The following is a 21877-nucleotide window of genomic DNA, read 5'->3' as shown; positions in this document are numbered from 1 at the left end:
TCTTGGATTAACTTGTGGGTACTGATGATTATTTTTGTCTCATTTTCTGTTTTGGAGGCTTAATATTATTTGCCAGCAATCTTGCAATGTTTGCAATTGCAACATCTGTTAATATCTAGGTTTGGCTTTACTTCTTTAATATTTCAACATCCCTCTCATGATTGGAAGCATTTATTGAAGCCCAACAGGCAACTCAAGCTACAATCCATGTCTATAAATACTTAGTATAGGTACATAAATGCACATTGCCCTGAGCAGGAATGGAATAAGGAACTGGATTGTCCCATTTTGGCAGCTCTTTTTGATTTCTGTATGAATCTCAGGTTGCAAATCATTCAGCAAACCAATTTTGTGTCAAGTAGATGCCCCAGTGTCTCTTTAATAAGGTTTGTCTAAGTTAACTAATTGATGGAGGTATAACACAGAAATGGATTTTTTTCAAGCATTCTTTTGGCAACGTCTAGTAACTGGCCCTTTCTGGAAGATCACTATGCAGAAAAATTGTGTATGAGAACACTTCTTAAGATGTACTAATGTACATGCTTTTTTTATCTCATCTGCCTGCTTCCTGGAAGTTAACACACACTCCATTTAAATAGATTCTCTGTGCCCTCCTGGCACTTCAAACACTGCTATTACAACATTAGAAGGATAATTGATCAACTCCTATAATGCAGTGCATTGAATACCTTACAACATTTTCAACATATGAATACATAATATAGGCACACCACCTGCAGATGGATACATATCTGAATATTTGGTCTGATTTTGCTGAAGTTTATATATATTTATTTTTATATATGATATATAAATTCATATATATATATATATATCTTATATATGGATTTTATATATATACTTGTATACACATAAACACCCATTTCATATCTATGCATTGAATTTGTTGTGCTCAAATCTATAAAGCTACAGTTTTCTTTTTCGTCCACCCCCACTTTTCTTTTGTTGAAATGTTATAATAAATAAGTTATTTTTTAAATAGATACGTCAATAACAGTTTCGATTCTGTTTTTATGACTTCCTTTTTAGAGGCAATTCAGGGTCAAATTATCAATCTTGACCATAAGTCATTTAATGGTTTCTTGTGATTTGTGTAGTTATTCTCCAATTCTAAATGATGAAATGCCTTTTGCAAGCCTTAATTATTGTCAGTAAGAGCTTTAAGCTAAAATTTAATGATGCTTTTGTCCCTGATCCCTTTTGCCTTAAACCGCACCCACCCCTGAAATATGTTCCCTGAGTGTTTCTTTGAAATAGAGCACAGACTTCCAGCCGAAATAGTTTCAACATCCCTGATGTAAGTTAAGGGTTGTTTCCAAAAACTCATACTTTCCAAGGTGCATACTCTGCAAGGACAAAACAAGAAGATCAATGAATTGTTGCCCTGTTATCTCAGCTATATCTTTCCTATCTAAGGAAGAAAGGATCCCCAACTATCATCTGAGCCCTGATTGTTTCAATGACTGAAGAAAACCACCCATTAAACCTGTAATGTATGCAGCCGAAAACTCTACCCATGACCTCACCAGGAGTGGTACAGAGAGGAGACACTGAATATTTCAGAATGAAGCATGGGAAATGAATATTCTTTTTCACTGTGGCATACTTGGCAGTGTATCTGATACTGAAGAGGGGACAGGTAAGCTCTACTGGAGTCCAGTGAATCAGTGTTCTATGGGAATAGCAGCAATATCACTGACAAAAGCAATTATCTGAATTATAAGGAATTTAATTTGAATAAATGTTTGAAACTGAACAATGTAAAATACCATCTGTAGATAGATTGCAGGGATTTATAATGGTTTCTTTCTGTACTATTCAGTCAGGTCTGATCAGCTGAAGTTGCATTACTTTAGTTAACTCAACTCCTAGGTTCATTATACTCAAAAGGTTCAAAACCAATTATTCCAGCGTAACTGATATATATTGATTCAGCCAAAGTTTAAACTTGCAAAGGGAAAAAAAACCCCTTCCAAAGTGCTTTTAGAAGTCAGAATACTTTTGTTGTCCTAGATATCTAGTGATCCCAAAAGAAGAGATATGTATGATAAATGGCCAGATACCCAATGATCTAGAAAGAGAAGGTGGTTATGATGAATGACCTGATTCTGAATCGCAGTCTTAAAACTGCTACATTCCCATCTCACAAAACTGAGTTAAAAATATAAAATGAGAAAGTGACTTTCCAGTGCTCATCGCTGATAAAAAGTAGGCCTTACCATGTGAATCTTCTGGATCCATTTTTTATTTAAGAATACATTTATTTAGGGTTTTTGGGTGCTTCATTAGAAAATGTTGTCATAGCACCACTTCTTTCAAAGCTGAACTTGTCACCACATGAGGTTTTTCATAATATCTGAATGCAACAAAATTAGACAGTTTCCATTACGATGCCTAAACAAGGGAATGGGGGAAAGGGTGCAGGGGGGAACTTTCATGAAGTTTGAGAACACTTTTCTCCTCTCTCTAGTCTTCCTGAGCAACTTAAAAATCCACAGACCCTTTTAATGAGACTACAGCTATGGTTTGTAAACTAAACTACCCAATGTAATTTTTGTGTTGTCACCCAAACAATAAGTGATTATATTTCTGTCATCCAGACTGCACATTTTTGACAGCTGATCTAACTCTATTATTTTTCTTGTGTTGCAGTTGCATTTTAAAATTGTAGTTTGATATGACTTTTAAAAACCTCTTGGTTTGTCAAACATTTAACAAATAACAAAAAAAAAAAAAGAAAAGTTTGCAGGATCCTGAATGAAAAACAGTGAATTAAATTACAAAGTACTATTGGGCAAGGGCTGAAGTTACATAATGCATAATTTGTGAACTATTTATTCCAACAAATAATTCTGTGTTATTTTATTAGGAAAACAATCAAAACAGAATAAAAACCTGGCATGTTTATATATTCAGCTCTGTACATTTTATATATTTAGTGCCTATTTAAAACATGGGTGTGCAACTTTCAGTTCTCCAAATGGCTTGACCTACAATGACTATCATCCTTCACTGCTGGCTATGGCTGATATTCAGTGTAGGCCAAAGCATAGGCAGAGCCCATGCTTGCAAACTCCCATTTTAAAGAAATGAATAGCTTTGAAGGAGGAGATGAGCTGGATGCAGGATGTAGTATGGGTTGAAAAGACTGCCTTTTTCCCCACCTGGGTCCTGATTGTAAACAACTGTACATCTAGTATACACAATGAATCAAGGAAGACTGATTCCATTCCTGCAGAAGGGACAAGGGCCCCCCATCCCCATGACTGCCATGCCATAGTCCTGCTTTTTCTTTGTAAAAAGTAAGCATGCCAAGGCAAGAGGCGTGAATAATCTAATAGGACTTTCAGAAGTATTTGCAGCAAGGATGACTGGATGAAGCAATTTTCATAATGCCCAGCCAGGTTCACTTTGCAATGAGGATAGGGATAGACTTGCAGCCTGAATCTGAGATGTGATTCTATTGAACGATCAGAGACCAAGCATTTGGTTTGTTCAAAGAGCCTTGTACAGGAACAGGCGAGAATATGGATGAGCCCTTGCAAAGCCATGACTTTTGCCAAGCATATAGTACTAGTTACTACTGTCATTTATGCATACTCTTCACTGTTGCAGAGGCATCTGTGCGGTCACTGTTGACATAGGTAAATGGTAGCAAATGAAGTTTTGTGCAAAAGGTATCAGGTTCAGTACTTGGAAGGCCACCTAATGACATTTTCCCTAGTTGGATGGCAAATGGCGCATGCAAATAGGAGTGGTGCATGTGATTTTCAGCACAATCCAGCTACTCCATACCTCAGTAAACAAAGCTTTTCATAGAATCATACAATCATATTTCATTCCATTTCCATGTTGGCCCATAACCCAAAGTTTCTCTGGGCGGCTTACAAATGTTAAAAACAGCATAGAATACATAGAATATAATAAAAAAAAAACTGATAAACAAATGAAACAATAAAATAATAGATAAGTATCTCATGATAAAATATAACCACAAGCAACATAATAAATCCAGCCAATAAATTAACCAAACATTAAATTAAATAAGTAATCCATTATGGATGTAGAAGTTTAAATTAAATTAACCAAAAGCTTGTTTAAATAAAAAAGTTTTCACAATCATAGAGTTGGAAGGAACTGAGAAGGACATTAGGTACAATCCCCCTGCTAAGTGCAGGATTCCATATTGAACCATCCCTCTCACATTGAATGGCTCTAGTGTGGGAGACCCCACAACTTCCCTAGGTAATTGGTTTGTCAAACAGTCAGGAAATTTAGTCAGAACCTCACTTCCTGTTACTTGAGCACATTATTTCAAGACTCTGGGATGATTGAAAGAATCCTATCCTTCCTTCTTGTGACAACATTTCAAGTACCTGTAGGGTACTATCCTATCTTCCCCCAGTCTTATTTTCTCAAGGCTAAACATGCCAACTCTTTCAATTTCTCAGCATAACTCTTTGTTTCCAGTGCCCAAATCATCCTGGTTGCCTTCTTTGAACCTTTTCCAGCTTGTCTGCATCTTTATTAAACTGTGGTGCCCAGAACTGGACACTGTACCCCATATGAGTCCATGTTACTTGGAGATGTACTGATTACTTGGAGATGTACTGATTACTGATTTATGTTAATGAAATACCACCCTTTCCCAACAAATCGCAGAATATTAATTTCTGTAGCAGGCTTTGAATCTGCAACTCTGAAGTGGTGCTCTGCTGGATTCAAACTAAGGGTCAAAGTGTCTCTTTGGCCTATCTGGAATTCTTGGTAATAAATATCTCTCTCAGAGAAATCTCAGCTATTGTTCCAGCTTATAACCAGCATTTATTCTCATATTATTTTATTTTATTTATTTTATGAATGCCAGGATCAGGCCGCATGGCTGCTTAACCATAAGGCTATCATAAAGGTTTAATACATGGGTAGATATAGATTGCTGGTCCACTAACAATGCACTTATTTTATTCCTGAAAAAATAACTCCATTTTAATTGCTTTTATGAACAATTAAATATGCAGATAGGAACAAAATATCCATATTATTCATGCCTATTATGAGTTTTAGACTCCTTCAACCTTCTTATGTGTATGTGTATATGTGTGCGTGTAGAAAAATTATCTCTTCCTGGGTAGAATCTGCAAATCAAGTCATTTCACCAAATGCACAGTCAAAATGGCAGCAAGGTCACTGAAGCAGAGCACTGCAGGAAGCATAGCAATAATTTCTGCAGGCAAGCAAAGTATTTTTAGCACTCACAAGAGAGGCTTGCTTGTAAAATTAGTACTTGGGGGATATTTTCCCACTGCAGGCAACAGAGAGACAGCAATTCTAATTAATTTGCATTTGGGGAAGTGCTTACATTTTCTTTGATAGGATAATAGCATCAAAGTAACACTGGGCCCATATAAGTGGGTTGTGCATTTCCATCATAAGTAATCTGGAATTTGTGATTACTTCCTGCCACCACTGTAAATGTTTCTTATAATTTAGGTCTCAGAATTGGCCTTCAGGGATAAATACTAGGCATAGTGATGTCTTTTTTCCAAAGGTATCTATGGCTTGATCAACATATTTTACTTGCTTATTTATTTATTTACTTATTTTATTACACTTTCATACTGCTCAATAGTTGAAGCTTTCTGCTTAGGTAGATGGCAGTATAAAATGTTTCATGACATGGTTATTGGCATGGTTATTGGCAGAGAGAATTTTCATGCCTTCACCAGCTGCCACCAGGAATGTTCAAGGACAATTCAAGGAAATACGCTGTGGCTGATCGTAAGCAAACTCTTTTTTAAAAAAAAATACCGCATTGTGAAGTAAGGATGGACATCTGTTGCAGCTCCATGCTGTCTTATTCTAAAAAGGAGCTTTCCAGATGATCAGAACACAGATTTTACAAACTTTGATCTCTGAAATCCATCTCCTTTAATCATAAATGGACTGCCCTGCCCTGAAAGGTGTAACCTTGCAGTATATCCTTCTTCCTCCACAAAAGCATAGTTCAATTGTGCATCACATACTTTTTATTGCAGCAATTGAACCCAGAACCCTGCGTAACTCCAGTTATAAAGATCTAGTAGCAAGAATTTTAAAAAACTTCTGCCATGATATCAAAATATTTCAAAATAATTGTTCAGATTCAATAATAATTCAATAATAATCAGATTCCAGTCCTGTGATGAAGTTCTTGGGTGAATTTTTCACCATGCACTCCAGTCAGTCAAAGCAAATACATAATGCTTGGCAGAAGCATAAGCTCTAGGAAAATCAGGCATATGAGGTGACTTTTCAAGGCAACTATTCTATATTCAGCTTTTCATTCCAATGGACAATTCACCTGCTGATTTTTCCTTCTGCCAAATCCACCCACCTTCATGTAGCCATCTAAGGTGACCTATTTGTGAACATGATTACATGAAACATCTACAAATGTACAGTTTTCAAGTTACCAAACCTTTGGGAAATATGACTTTTGAGGTCAGCATGCATCGGATTTTAAGAAATAAACAATTATGGAAGGAAAATAATTTTGGAAACCCAGGCTTGGCTAAGGTATGATAAATGACAACACAGATATGTCCTTAGCCAAACTGAAAGTGGCAGGTGTTTCTGAGTACATTTTCAGATCTGAAGAGCCAAGGTCAGATAAGAGAGATTTAATAAGAAAAAGAGCACAAGTTCTTCTGAAGAAATTCCTGCCAGACGTCACAAGAGGAGCTGCACAGAGTACTGTACCTCTTGTCATGTGCAATGGGACTGATCATTTAACACAACACCACAACAGCACAGGAGTGCAATTTATCACTTCTATCAGGGTAGTCTCCTTGAAGTTTTGCAGTGCACTACTTTCTTTAACAGCTTATTAGCTCAGAAGTGGCAAGGTGAGGAGATGCAAATTGTTCCCTAAAAAGGCAATGATAAGACATATGAATTGTTTTTTAAAAGATCAGTTATCTATATAGTTTTATTTAATTAGAATGGAGGTAAAGTATCATGTTAGCAGGAGCACTACTGCAATATGAATTCCACCTTCACTAATGAAGATAAATTGATGTAGGGAGGGAGTTGAAGAAGGTTATTACAAATTCCAGACAAATATGATTCCAGCAAACTAGAAGGGATTGGCAAATGCAGGCTGACAAGCAGCCTTGGATAGTTTGCAGGTCCAGGTTAAGATGGGGAGAAATTCATTGGCATCACATTTTCACACAAATTCACCCAAGTTTTGCATGTTTGAACCTGTATGGGAGACAAACTTCAATTATTCTTTGACTGTGTTGTCCCAATCAAACATACATATAGTGCTTTATATAGATGAAGAAAACATGCACACACATTTATTTTTTGAAAATATTATTCGGAAAAGCATTATATTAAGCATTATATGTTGCTTTCAACAATTCCTTGCATTGGGTACAAAATACATCTATCAGAAGAATGCACTCATACAGTATGTATTCTGTTTTATGCAATTTTTTCATCATAGTTCAAGATGATCTGACTTTAAGATTTCTCTCCCCCCCCCCCCCCCCCCAAAGTTAAGACTGGAAAAACAAGGAAAGGAGAAATACCAAAACTGATAGTCAACCAGCCATACCAACCGGCAATGTGAAAGCACTTTCTCATGAACATGAATTTCTCAAGATACCGCTGCATAAGGCACTATTGATCATGCTGTGTTTTCTATGAATAGCAATCGTATGAAAAAGTGAAACTGGTAACAAAATGTCACAATGTGGTGCATTCCATTTTGTAGCTGGTCAGCCACACTCCATTCCATTCCCCTCAGCCACTTTTGGACCCTCTGCATTTTTGTTCGTTCGTTTGGCCCATGGGCATCAGTACTATCAGTATTCTGTAGTCACTCTACATGCTCAATCCTCACCGAACCATTTTTAGAGTGACCCGTCCTTCCATTTTATTTTCTAACTTTATATATGTATACTCTGCAAGACTTGGGATTCCTTTGAACCTGGTAATACTTCCTTCTTGTGTGTAGATGGTTTCATTTGCTTCTGTTATGATCACACTCAGATGAGTTTGTTATTTGCAGATGGGATACAGAGCCAACTTTTCTCCCAAGATTCACCCCATACAATAATTCCTTGCAAGTGTGGGCACTCTGGGATGCTCATGGAGAAAGACTCATCTTCCCTATTATGTTCCCAATGGGATTCCCCGTTCATTTTGAATTGTGGGAACGTGGTGATGATGATGATGCTATTAATGCTGCATATTGCCCGGTCTATTGCCGCGCACATGCACAGCGCTCCATGTGTTTTTCCACAAAAGTGGCTGTGTGAGTCGGCTCAAACAGAGATTTAGAGATCTCACTGGAATGTGCACAGAGCTCTGGATCAGAGGCATTCGCTTATTTATGCAGCAACAACACTGCTGAATTCCCCAAGCAATCTCACTGACTTCAGCAGGACTGCTTGAGGAAGAGACAGCTCAAGGTACAGCTATTTATCTGCATTCCAGGGAAAATAATTGGATGTAAACAGCAGATCTATTCCCAGCTTACTTTCTTTGTGTTAATTGCTATGAATCATAAATCTGGTTAACCAAACAATACAAACTGTTTGATTTCAATTCAATACATTTCTGCATTGATCTATTTTCAGTTAGATGTTATAACATTAAATTACAGTGTTTCCTGTCTACCTTCCATGGTCTTCACAGTGTTTCCTATCTACCTTCCATGGTCTCCCCACCTCTTACCACCAATGTGCTATTATTTGTTTAGAAACATAGCAAAGCCATTATAGGAAAAAAATCCGGTTGAGTGCAAAAAAATGTAGCCAGCCTGACTTGTAAAGCACAGACACGATGTGACAAAAAATGAAAAGAAAGAGTAGACTACAGGCACATCAGCATTTTATTTTTTTTGGTGGGGGGGGTGCCCTACATTGCTATAGCTAAGCATATGCAGAGCCATTTTGCTGGGCCAAAAGGAGAAAGCAGTCAGGTATTTTTCTGTGAATTTCAAACATTGCACCAGTATCCAGCTATCTTAATATGTTTTCAAGTTATTCTCACTGGACTAGTCACTTATATGTTGCTGAATCAGAGGATATACACCATGAAAAAGAAGACAGTTTGCACAAACATTTGCAAATTAGCAGAATTTAAATTTCACAGAAATTAAATTAATTTACAATCCAGATCACACCCAAATGTTTAAATAATTTGCAACTTGCCCTTGATCTCCCAAATCATCTTCAATTACTTTACCCCAAATGATTCATATCCTGCTCCAAACTATATTTCCTTTCAAGTGTATCTGCGTCAATTCAATTCAATTAGCACATCATTATCCCACAAAACACATCAGATTAAATTCAACATGAACAATTATGTAGGCATGCATGTTGTGATTCCATTCTGATGGAAGGGGGGACCCATCTTTTAAATGAATTAAGCTAACCAAAGACAAACTAGCAAGACAACAGCTGCTCTGATCTGATAAGCCTCCTGCATTGCACAAATTGATCCCTCCAATGCCTCTAGGCAAGAAAATAAAGTCTTACTCCTTTTCAAGGATGATCATATGAACAAAAACATGAGGAGAAAAGGAAAAGAAAAAAATACAAAAAATAAATTTCATCAGTGCAACATTGACAGTATGGGCCTGTGCAACCAGCGTTAGAAATGCAGATGAATGATGCATGCTATCTTTCTTGGCTTTTGAGTAGAAATTCTTGATTTTAGGAAGGGCAGGTTGACACTAATACATATTTCCATATGCATCCAAATGTGGACCCCGTTCTTTACTTAGGATGGAATGGACATGAACATGGCATCCTTAGTTACGCTGCATCTTAAAGACCATCTGTTGGCAACAAAACTAAGAACCACAGCACAGCTCTGCTTTGCTTTTTTAATAGTGGGAGGATAGTAGGCTAGAAGAAATAGAACAGGATATGTCTGTTCCATTTAATTGCTAAACTCAGGGTGTGCCTGGATGGGAGACCACACTTAAACCACTGTTTTGGATAGTGTTTGCATGAAAAGAATTAAAACAAATTGGCATCACCTCTATTAATTACTTATTGGCTACTTGAATACATTTCTATTCTAGGTGGCTAGCTGTCCATATAGGCATACACAAAAATCACTGTTAATATTTTTGTGCTATTAGGATATGGATTATATACCTGCCTGTGTGATAGATCCCAAAATGTGTACTTACACATACCTGCTAAAGTGTTTGGAACACTGTACGTCTCATATTATGGCACCAGAGTATTTTCCTGCATAAAAATATAACTACTTACAGGAAAAATCTGACAATGAGGAAAGGTTGAAGTGGCCAATCAATCAGTTAAACTTGCATATCATTGGCCATGGTGGACAGTTAAAACTGTCTTGACCTGTATATGGATTTACTAATAGAGATTGAGATGAAATTGCAGTGAACTAGTAATAAAATGGCTTTGGAGCTGAAAATTATCCTTCCATTTCTATAATACCTGCTGTCTTCAGGAAGGATATGTAAGGCAAGGATAACCATCTTCAGAATGCCTCCTTCCCATGGACTTATGGCTTTCTTATTTTTTAAGGGCACAGCTGTATGCAAGTTTAGCTATGCTGGGCATTATGAGCCTTTTCTTTGTATAAAGTTGTATGTAGTTGGGTTTTAAATAAGATAGTGTGCAAGCATGTTGTGTTTGCAGTACCTATGTTTCTTGGTAGTATGATCTCAAAATACAGCCACATTCTATGTACTGCTATCTATAACAAATCACATCTAATTGGGAACTGAAAAAAGGAAATATTTTATAGAGAATTACTGGAAGTTTATCTTTGAGGTTATTTTTAGGTCTTGAAAAGAAGGTTGTCTGAACCTAGTCCACAGCAGGCAGTATACCATGTCACTGAGATTTGCTCAACATACCCTTTCAACCTGACCAAGGCAGGCATCCAATTTCTCCATTATCATGGATGGACAAATCTGTCCATTTCACTTTTTTCTACATTTAAATTGTAATATCTCATCCCCCTTTCCTTTTTCTTCTCTATGAAAAGATTTGGCGTATTCTTATCTAAAGCAAAAGAAATGATTTTTTCACTCATCTCTGCCAAACAACTTGAATAGATACAGCTATTCCTAGGACAGAGTAGACTTGTCAGCTGTATAGCTATAATGATGAGGAGCTCATGAAAGAAAGAAAGAAAGAAAGAAAGAAAGAAAGAAAGAAAGAGCAACTCAAATTCAGAACTAACATGATTAAATACACAAGATTCAATAGGTTTGTGTCTATTTCATTTTTTTTAAATCTCAAATTCCTTTTGCCCAAAATATGGATCAGTTTGCATTTTTAAAAAGTCAAAAAACTGAAATGAAATTTGCACCCATCCTCACCTACCAACAAGGCTGATTATGTAAACAAGCTGTTCTTCTTTCCATTTTATTTCCACAATATCATTATGAGGGTTCAAGTTGCAGTTACTGGTTGAGAGGAAGTTTGAATCCACAGTTCTACAAGTTGCCTGCAGTTCTGTTTGCATATTGTGGTCTTTGCATTGCTGGTATCTGTTTGCTTGGCTGTATAATTCAACCATTAAGCAAGCTCTTATTCAATAAACAACTTAAAAAGTTGCTAAGGTCTTGTAAAGACCTACACTTTGAAACAGAACCTCTCATTTCTGTAAGTCTTATTAATCCACAAGGCTGAGCCTGAAAGATCAAAGCTAAGAATATTTTCAACAGCTCAGATTTAGTGACTTGCCGAAGAGTTGAGATGTTTTGCACAGTGCTAGTTACATCACAAAGGACTTCAGCCATGTTAGAAAATAGAATTTTGCCTTGATCTCAGTTTTTTCTATTAGCATGACATTTTTGATACCATGCCTAAAGCACCCTGTGAAACTGTTGTTGCAAGCAAGACTCCAGATGCTGTTTTCTTACATCCAGACTTTGCTTTTATGCATGTTTGGGTAGAAAAAACTCCTCAAACTTCCAGTAATCTCAATCCAGTCATGCTTGCTGGGGGATATTGGGGGTTTTAGGGCTGTGTGTGTGTGTCTAAACAGGCATAGGATTACAAGTTTAGGGCACAATTCTATGCATGTTTAAACAGAAATAAGTCATTCAGCTTCCAGTATCTTCCAATCAGCTATGTTTTTGGTAAGATGCTGGAAGCTGTAGGATTTATTTTTATCTCAAAATGCAAAGGATTCTACCCTTAATTCCTCCTTATTTCTGGTAATGTTGATCATATGCTGATATAAAATGGGATAGTTTCCACCTCCTCTGCCTAGCATCTACTTTATGCTGCAAAGAATATGAGGTATTTAGTGCTGACTTGCAAAACTTGGGTAGGCCACATTCCTCTTTGAAGTAAAATACGGGTTGAAAGTTGGGATATGTTTCCCTTCATTTACTGAGGTCAAATTCATTTGAGCTTGGCTTCACATACTAATGAAAATTTCTCAGAATGAGAGGATTTTCTTTGTACCCACAACCTTATGAAATCTCCCATCAACTTGTTAATCACCTAAAATGCTATTATTATAATAACATTCTGATGAAAGGAAGCTGAAGCCATAACATTTCTCTTCTCTAAAGATTGCAATAGCTGCATGCTATGCCACTAATGTATCACTATTTTAATTTTGTCATGATGACTAGCTTCATGAAGACTAGCAGTGTAGCAGAGTAGGAAGGTTACATTTCCTATTGCTGTATTCATTTTCGGAAATATAAACCACTGCTTTCTTGCAAGAAAATAGGGTTCTCTTGGCATTTGTATTCAAAGCAGACATGCCTCAAAGTCACTGTAAACCTATTGTTAGCAGTATGATTTAAAATGTAATAACAGGAAAACACTGGGAACTGGAGTGTGGTGTTTATACGTTAACAAAAAAGCAAATGACATTGGTGTAGCCCCCTCATGGCATCACCCTCACTGTAATGGAATTGACTGATTGCTTATTGTTATGCCCACAACTGCAGATGGAATCCAATTATCTATACAAAGCTTTGGGGACTGGAAGGTGCAACCAGAATAGCTAATAATTTGCAACAAGGAGTCATTGCACTCATTGGCAAAATGTTACCACCTTGCTTTGAAGAGAGACTGAATTAACTTTCTTTTTAAAAAAATAAATAAAACCTCACACTTGTGGTCCTTTGCTCTTTCTTTGACTGAACAAATGGGAAAAGGAGTTTCCAGTTGTTCAAAGCGTATATTCAACATTTAATTATACTGTTTTTCCAGATACGTTGTGAAGAACAGGAGAAAGCTGTCAAAAGGGAGCTTGGCTGGAAAGAAAAATTGAACGCGAAAGCACTACCCATGTCCATTACAGCAGCATATTCCGTGTTGCAGGATTCAGCGATCAGGCACATGTTGCAATGTCCCATTTGCCCTAAACATTGGCAAGCTTTGAATGTTAACCTCAATTTGTACCGGGTAATGTATGTGGCAGCAGTGACAGTGAAGTCTAGCACCCCTTGCACCCCTTCCTGGCCAAGATGTGTCCATAAGTATCTTGTCTTTCACTACACAATTATTTCTTCAGTATTCTGCAACCTTCCTGGATACCATACACAACTCAGAGCTGCCTTGGTCAACTCAAAGTGACAAACTAAGCAAAACTGCACCAGAAAAGGAACGGATACTTCTATTAATGCAGCCTAACTGCCCTTTTTGCAGTCACTTCACATTGTTGACTCATATCCAGTTTGTGATCTGCAACAATTGCAAGATCTTTCTCACAGTATTGTCAAGCATCCCCCACATTTATTCATTTTTATATTTATATGCCACCCACTACTCCTACAGGAAACTCTAGGTGGCTGGTAACAACACATTTGGGTTCTTTTTCCTAGATGCAGAAATGGGCATTTTGCCCTATTAAATTTTCTTCTGTTTATCTCAGCCCAGTACTTCAGTGTGTCCAAATCACTTTGATTTTTGTTTCTATCTTCCAGGGCATTAGCCATACCACCCAATTTTATGTCATCTGCAAATCTGATGAAGCATTCAATGCACCACCTTCTCCAAGTCACTAATAATAATAATAATGTTGAAGAGCATGGAGCCCAGGGTTGAAACTGGGTTGAAATAATACTTGCAATATTCCATTTATTACCTCTCTCCTGTTTGAGAAGGTACAATTGGTAAGCACTTGTAAAGTTTGGTCCTGCTGCCAAGTATGGATCCATTTAGTAGTGATTCTATTAAGCCCATTTTGAGCTAGACAGACCATGTGCACTATTTTATCCTTCCCAGAGAAAATATAGGTTTCAAATTCAATATGGGGCAAGTGTTTAGACACAGGCAGAAAATAAAATTAGATTTATTCATATGCCAGTATATTATTTTATTTATTAGATTTATATCCCAGCTTTCCACCACTAATGGGCTTCATAAAGTGTTGGTGGATTACAAGTTTTGCAGGCTTTTCTGAAGTGTTTAAAATCTGGTTACATGTGAACTAGCACACTTAAGTTGTTTTGTGATTGTTTTCTACAATGTGTGCACGTGTGGCCCTGATTATCCATGTGGATGTTTCCAAGGGTGAGTTCCCGTACTCTGGGGTACCTTTCTAATGTTCAGCATCCTGCAGTGCCATATGTCTAGGAAGTCATTCCAAGTAAGATGGGTGTATGTGATAGAATGTAAAGTGAATTTATGGCAAGGTGATCATCTATGTGGACTCTAGTTTGGTATCCAATTGTTGCTGACATCTTTGTATCCTGGTATCAACAGCAGCATTGCATTGCATTGCAATTATACTCTGCCTTTCTATCTCTTGCACAAAACCCAAGCTGACATACAAGTTCTCCTTTTCTCAATTTTATCCTCAGAAAAGCAACCCTATGAGATAGGGTAGGCTGAAAGTCTGTGAGTGGAGCAAAGTGCCCCAGTGAGCATCATGGCTGAGTGAAGATCTCCTGACTTACAATCCACACGTGATCCATTGCTCCACACTGGAAATGTAGTGCAAAAAGACCCAATTGAAAGTGAAAATGGGAACATTTCACCCCTTCCTTAATAACTTCCTGCTACAAGGCCCTAAAAAAGTGGATCCCAATGATTGCCAGCAGTGACTTGGAAGCTTATCTGGACATTGCATGCTTGACTTGCATGAATAGCTTGCTTTAGAGCCACTGTCATATCTAAGAGAGTGAGCTATTGTGGCTGGAGTGTGGCAGGCAACAATTTAAACCAAAAGAAGAAGTGCTCTTCCAGCATGTGATGCTATATATTCCATTCCATCATTTAGCACACTGCATTGTCACAACAAGTGAACTGACACAACCTGATGTAAAATGATGCATAGAACTGTGATGGATGCCATGTGACACAATGTAATTACAAAGGAAGCCATCGAAAGAACATTACCTTTCCTGCAAACACTGCTTCCTGCGCTTGCAAAAGCTTAATCAACTAAAAGCAGATATTTCAAATTCTGTTGCTAGTCTAAGTGCAGAGGAAGGAAAATCGAAGAAATATTTGGCTAGGTGGTAGCAGGAAAGAGTGAAATAGTGTTGGCCTTTTTATATATGCCAGGTATAATGCAGATGAAAGTAATAAATAAATATTATGATTATATCTGGATACTCAATCAAAGCTAATATCTGGGGTGGAAGAGTGACTACGTAAGCAACATTATAGCATTATACAGTAATTTCTATATATATTATATCTAGATATGCATAGAATGCAAAAACCACTAATGAAATTTCCTTTAACATGGCATAAACATTATGCTACAATATTTCCCAAGTGTATTACCCATTCAGTAATGGTAAAATTTGAATTCACAAGTGTATTACATTGCTCATGCTTTGGGTTTATACATATTTTAAACAAAAAGGAACTGAATCATTAACACCATAAAAAAGAAATGTTGTTATAAGATTAAGGGCTGGATTGGATAACCCTCAAGGTTCCTTCTAACTAGATTATTCTGTGATGATAAGATTCAGATCTGGATAAAATAGTGACTGCTAAAGCCATCAAAACAGATGGATCAGAGAACTACGGTCAACTGGAAAACTACTGGCACATTGTTAATCTCCCCTTTTGAACGAGGTGTTGGCAACCAGGCAGCTGCAGGCACTCTTGGAGTATATGGATTACCTGCATCCATTTCAACTGAGTTTTAGGCCTGGGTTTGGAATGGAGATGACCTTAGTTGCCCTGTATGATGACCTGTGCAGGAGGAAGGATAGGGGGAATGCAACCCTGTAGGTTCTCCTTGACTTCTCAGCAGCCTTTGACACCATTGGTCATGGTGTCCTTCTGGACAGGTTGACTGGAGTTAGGGTTGGAGACACTGCTTTGCAGTGGTGCTTCTCCTACTTGGCTGGCCAAGTCCAGAAGGTAGTCCTGGGGCACAGTTGCTCTGCCCCATGGCAGTTGTCTCATGGGGTACTGCAGGGCTCAGTACTATCCCCCATGCTTTTTCACATCTATATGAAGCATCTGGAAGAGGTCATCCAGAGGTTTGGGCTGAGGAGTCAGCAATATGCTGATGATACACAGCTCTACCTCTCTTTTACATCTCACCCAGGTGAGGCTGTCACTGTCTTGAACTGGCAACTGAGCTCAATAATGAACTGGATGAAGGTCAATAAACTGAGGCTCAATCCTGACAAGATGGAGGTGCTGATAGTAGGGGAGTCTTCTGACAGGTTGGAGGGAGTTGCACTTCCTCTAAGGAACAGAGTCCACAGTCTGGGGGTACTCTTGGACCTAGGTTTATCCCTAGAATATCAGGTGCTTTCCTCCAGCTATGGAGGATATACGTACCAGCTTTATCTTTACCTGGACAGACAGAGCCTGAAAACAGCCAGCCATGCACTGATAACATCCAAAACAGGTTACTGCAATGCACTCTGTGTGGGGTTGCCCTTGAAGACAGTATGGCAATTACAGTTAGTATAGAATAAGCCCACTTGGTTGATGACAGGGGCCCCTAGAACAGCCTACATAACACCTATACTGAAAGATCTTCATTGGTTACCAGTTGTGGCCTGGGCACAATTGAATGTGCTTGTGTTGACATATAAAGGCCCGGGTTTATCTTAGGGAGTGCCTTCGCCCGTATGTGCCTACGCAGCCTTTGAGATCTATGTGCTCCCCAGAGAGGTCCACCTGGCACTATCATTATTAGTTTTTCGCTGCCAGGCCAAGACCTTTTTATTCAAACAGTATTTTAATAATTTTTAATATTTATAGTTTTAATTGTGCAGCCAGTGTGTTTCCAAGTTTTAATTGTAATTGTACTGTTTTATTTATTTGTTGATGTGAGCCGTCCCGAGGCTATGTAGCAATGGGGACGGCATATAAAAACTTTAAAGAAACAAATAAATCTATGCAGGGGGCCTTCCTGTGTGAGCCATCCTTTAAGGAGGGGAGAGGGATGGCTGCTAGAGGAGGGCCTTTTCTGCAGCTGCTCCCCATATTTGGTATGCTCTCTCTAAGGAGGTTCGCCTGGCGCCTTCCTTCCTTTTTTTCCAGCACCAGATGAAGACGTTCCTTTAAAAAAATGATAAAATAACTAATGCCATAAGATCTTTGTTTTGTATTTTTGCTTGTACTTTATTGTTATTTTTAATGTGTTATTGGTTTTTATGTTTTTATTGTGATATTGGTGAGGGTCAAAAGGGAGAAGGACAGAATAGCATTCCATACAACTGTGTGGAACGTGACTATGCAATCGACATATAGGACATGTTGTTAAAATTGTAGATTATTTTAAATGAAACTTGTACCTTCACTCCTCTAATTTTATTTTAATGGAAAGAAATGCAAACTGGTCATTTATAGAAGTATTCCAAATTTAGCTTTCAGGTGGGCTGGTAAGGAGAAAAAAATGGCAGGTTTAGACTGTCAAATAATAAACTTTAATGGTACTATTTTATAAAGGTTGATATGTAAAACAGAAGATTTTATAGCATTGAAAGCACATTATATTTTTAATATGTTCTCTCAAGAAAAGATGCTGAATGGACAAACAGTTTAATATGAAAATTGTGCACAACTGCCTGATATCCCTTAAAATGCAGTTCCAGGATTCTTTGAAGGAGGGGGAGAGGGACCATTTTAGTATTTATCTAGGTCATTCAACTGCCTAATACTTTGCTCAAGCAGCTTACAAATCAGAATATTGGAGTTGTCACATCTATGTTGAATTTTCACATTTGAAATGGGAATAGAGTGCCTAAGTGAACTTTGGAAACTATGTTATGCCAAAAAGAGATTAATACATGAAATGCTGAATCATTTAAACTGCCTGCTATAATCACTTTCCCCATTGGCCAACATTTCTGACATCTGAAATGTCATCCTCCTTGAATTTCAAGCATTATTGCTACCAAAGGACCAGCATTCAAGTACTCACTTAATGTTGCCTGACATGAGAGTAAATTCTTGAATTCTAAACAAGTAATGCCACATTCCACAAAGGGATGATGTGTCTGTATATTATACTTGTTGCTGATGTGTCCCTGAAGAACTTCTGCATTAGAGGGAAGGAAAAGAATGCACACAATCTATTTTTTTTTAATGCAGCAGAAAAGGACAACTTGCCAAATCCAAAGCTGAAATGTTTGCTCCAACACTCTGGAATGAAGAGACAAGACAAAGATGTGCATGCAAGTCCACATCTATATGAAATAACTTGAGGAATTCCAACAATATGCTAAACAAGAGCCAGTGTGGTGTAGTGGTTAACAGCATGGGACTGGGACTCAGACGATCCGGGTTCTAGTCCCTGCTCAGCCATGGAGTTCACTGGGTGACTTGGGCCAGTCACAGACTCTCAGCCCAAACTAACCCACATGGTTCTTGCAGTGGGAATAAGGTTGAAAGCAGGAAGAAGAGGAGCAGGGGGATTATTTAAGTATCTCTGAGTTCTTTGTAAGAAAAAGAAAGAAAGAAAATGCAAACCAGCAGTAATCTGGACACCCTGCAGCTGGCTGCAGTAGACGTGATTCTACTCTAGTTCCAAGTGCTGGATCAGCTGAAGAACAGATCATGCTTACTCAGAAGTATGGCAAAAGGATAAGTTTTCTTGGTCCCTCTCTCCCACATTCAGAAGTAAAAAAAAAAAAAAAAAGCTTTTAAGGCCTGCCTCCCCTTTCAGTTTCCTCAATTTAGCAGGGAATATGGTGTAGTGAGGAAGAGTGACGGTCTAATGAACAGGTGTCTCTGGGTACCCACTGGGTTATTCAGTTGACATTAAGCTGACATTATCTGCTAGATGTGACAAAAGTAGAATTAATCAGCTAATAGAAAGTGAACACAGAAGGATGCTCCCCAAATTTCCTGTTCTGTCCTCACAAAGCGACTCATTAAGCCCATCGTGGTAAGAGATACTTTGGTAAGATATTGTGCTGGGCCCAGAAAGGCCAAGGCGGGTATAAAACACCTTTATGAAGGTCTACTCTTGCTCTCCTTCACATGAGGGTCCAAGAATGCATCTGGAACTAATCTGGCTTGGTAAAGGGTACAGGAGTACAAATTTGTAAGATATGAGAAAAAACAGAGCAGAGCAGAGCAGAGCAGAACAGAACAAAAGGCTATCAGAAAAGAGCAGAATAGCCAGTGTGGTGTGCTGATTTACCTATATAGGAAATCAATGGGGATGAGATTCGGCCTAGGGGATAAGATGGAGGAGGACAATGATGTAAGCTGCCTTGAGCCCTTTGTAGGAAAAAGGCAGGGTATCAATCAATCAATCGGGTTAGGGTTGTGAATCCGTCATGCCCTATGCTTGTCAAAGTGCCTGGAGCATGCTCAGAGGGGTTAAAAAAGTGAGTTTGGCAAAAAAAAAAAAAAAAAAATTGGGAATATTTTGCTGTTTTAACGCTCTGGTTTTACTGTGTTATGACTTAAACTGCTGTACACTGCCTTGCTTTGTTTTCGTGAATGAGGCACTATATGAATGTCCATAATAAATGCATACATAATATAATGTTAGAAGGAAGGGTGAAATATAAAACCAAATGCACACATTTTGGAGTTGTGGTGTGTATTTCCCCCAGTGTTCCGGATGTCCTCAGCTCACACTGATGCAATGCGTTAGTTTTTAACTAGTCCTCTACTTGTCCACATAAGTGACAAGGACCAAGAAAAGGATTGCTTCTCTATGTTCCTAATACTGCTTTTCCCAGCATATTTCTACAGTGCTTGGTTGTTTTTTATGGCACTAAATTGGGAGTATGGAGAATTGCATTACGGACATCATCCAATTCAAGACTACCCATGACATTTTAAGATAGCACTGCTGTATTGGATTAGGATGATACCTAACCCAGTTTTCTATTTTCAGATACCTAACTTGCAGGGATCTCAGACAGTAGCAGGAGATAAAAGCATGCTAGTTCTTGTATTGAATGTTAGCATCCACAGTGTAGTGACCTTTTATTAATAATTCTTGCACAACTCACATATTTGTTGCTATTCACCAAGTGGCAAAGTGGTCATGCAATCCAATATTTTAGGTACTTGCCTAAGTCCAGAACCATTGTACCATACATCTTATATGCTGTTCTAAGGTTAAACAAACATGTGTCATTATGCTAGAATTATATATTGACTGTTGTTTTTGTTAAGAAATATCCACGACTTCTCATATGTCAGGAAATCATTAGAACAGAGACATTGCAGCCCTACCATGATCCCTCAACTTCCTGACTGAGCAACATAATTTGAGTTGAACACACCTCTGTAATGACCTCAATTAGGAGTAATGAGTACTTAATTAGATTTTAAAAGGAATGATTGCAAACTTATTTATCATACTTAAACAGATAGTTCTGCTATATAGGGGTGGGCAGTCCGTAGCCCTCTGGAAATGCTACCCTGGAACTCCTATCATCCTTCTCCATTGACTAAACTGGCCAGGGCTGATAGGAGTAAAGAAAAACCATCTGGAAATCCACATGTTGTCCACAGCTGAGCAAGATTTTTCCCTCTATTTTGAAAAGTATATTGTTTGCCGCTTTGCCAGGAAAATTTACTGCTAAAATAGACACAAATATTTGTCAGTGGTTTTAAACAGAGCTGCCCCATCTGAACTTTTAAGGACCGTTTGCCTAGGTAGTGGCCATATACTGCTCTTCTAAATGGGGAATATACCTAGCAAAGACTTTAATTTTCATATATTATCAGATCTTCATATTCTTGTACTGCCAATATATAGTGAAAATAAATTTAGTGGTAATGTTGGCATCCCGTGAATGATAGAACCTTTTAGAATGTTCTGCAGTATATTAGAAAAGGGTTTCTTTAAGGAAAAGAAAAGAAAAGAAAACCAAATTCGTTGTTAGCTTGCAGTAATGTATACAGCACCAACTGTTCTAGTTATTATCACTTGCATCATCATTGCCACCACCATCATAATCAGCATATCTATAATTACACTTGGAAAGCCAAATTAGCACCAACACAATAAATGTGGCATGCAATGTTGTTTTGTCCTTTATGCCTGACTTTTGAGTATACTATCCTAATGTGAACTGTTAATGGGGCTATTTGCATATGTTTCATCATTTTCTTTCGCTTTGTTTGCTAGAAATTAAAAGTGAACAGAATATATTATGCAGACTAAAGCAAGGTATACTGGTAGCATGTCAAGCATGAAACAATTTCTCTTATCTGTAATCTCATCAGGTTTGTAATCATTGTTAGCTTTACCCTCCACAAATCTGTTTACTCTCCCTTTAAATTATGGACAACTGGAGAAGATATGGCTAAGCATGGCAACCTTAGAATAGAGAGTTTATTCTTTCTGTGATTTTAGAAAACTAAGCCCAGCACACAGCAACTTTGGGACTGGGTCTATATGATACAACAGCCCCACAGCTGTAAGATTTTGCTTTGGCTTT

Source organism: Varanus komodoensis, unplaced genomic scaffold (assembly GCF_004798865.1).
Source record: "Varanus komodoensis strain SLA01 unplaced genomic scaffold, ASM479886v1 scaffold17, whole genome shotgun sequence".
In the NCBI taxonomy this organism is placed as follows: Eukaryota; Metazoa; Chordata; class Lepidosauria; order Squamata; family Varanidae; genus Varanus; species Varanus komodoensis.
The sequence above is the reverse complement of the archived record's forward strand: the minus strand, read 5'-3'. Positions refer to the sequence as shown.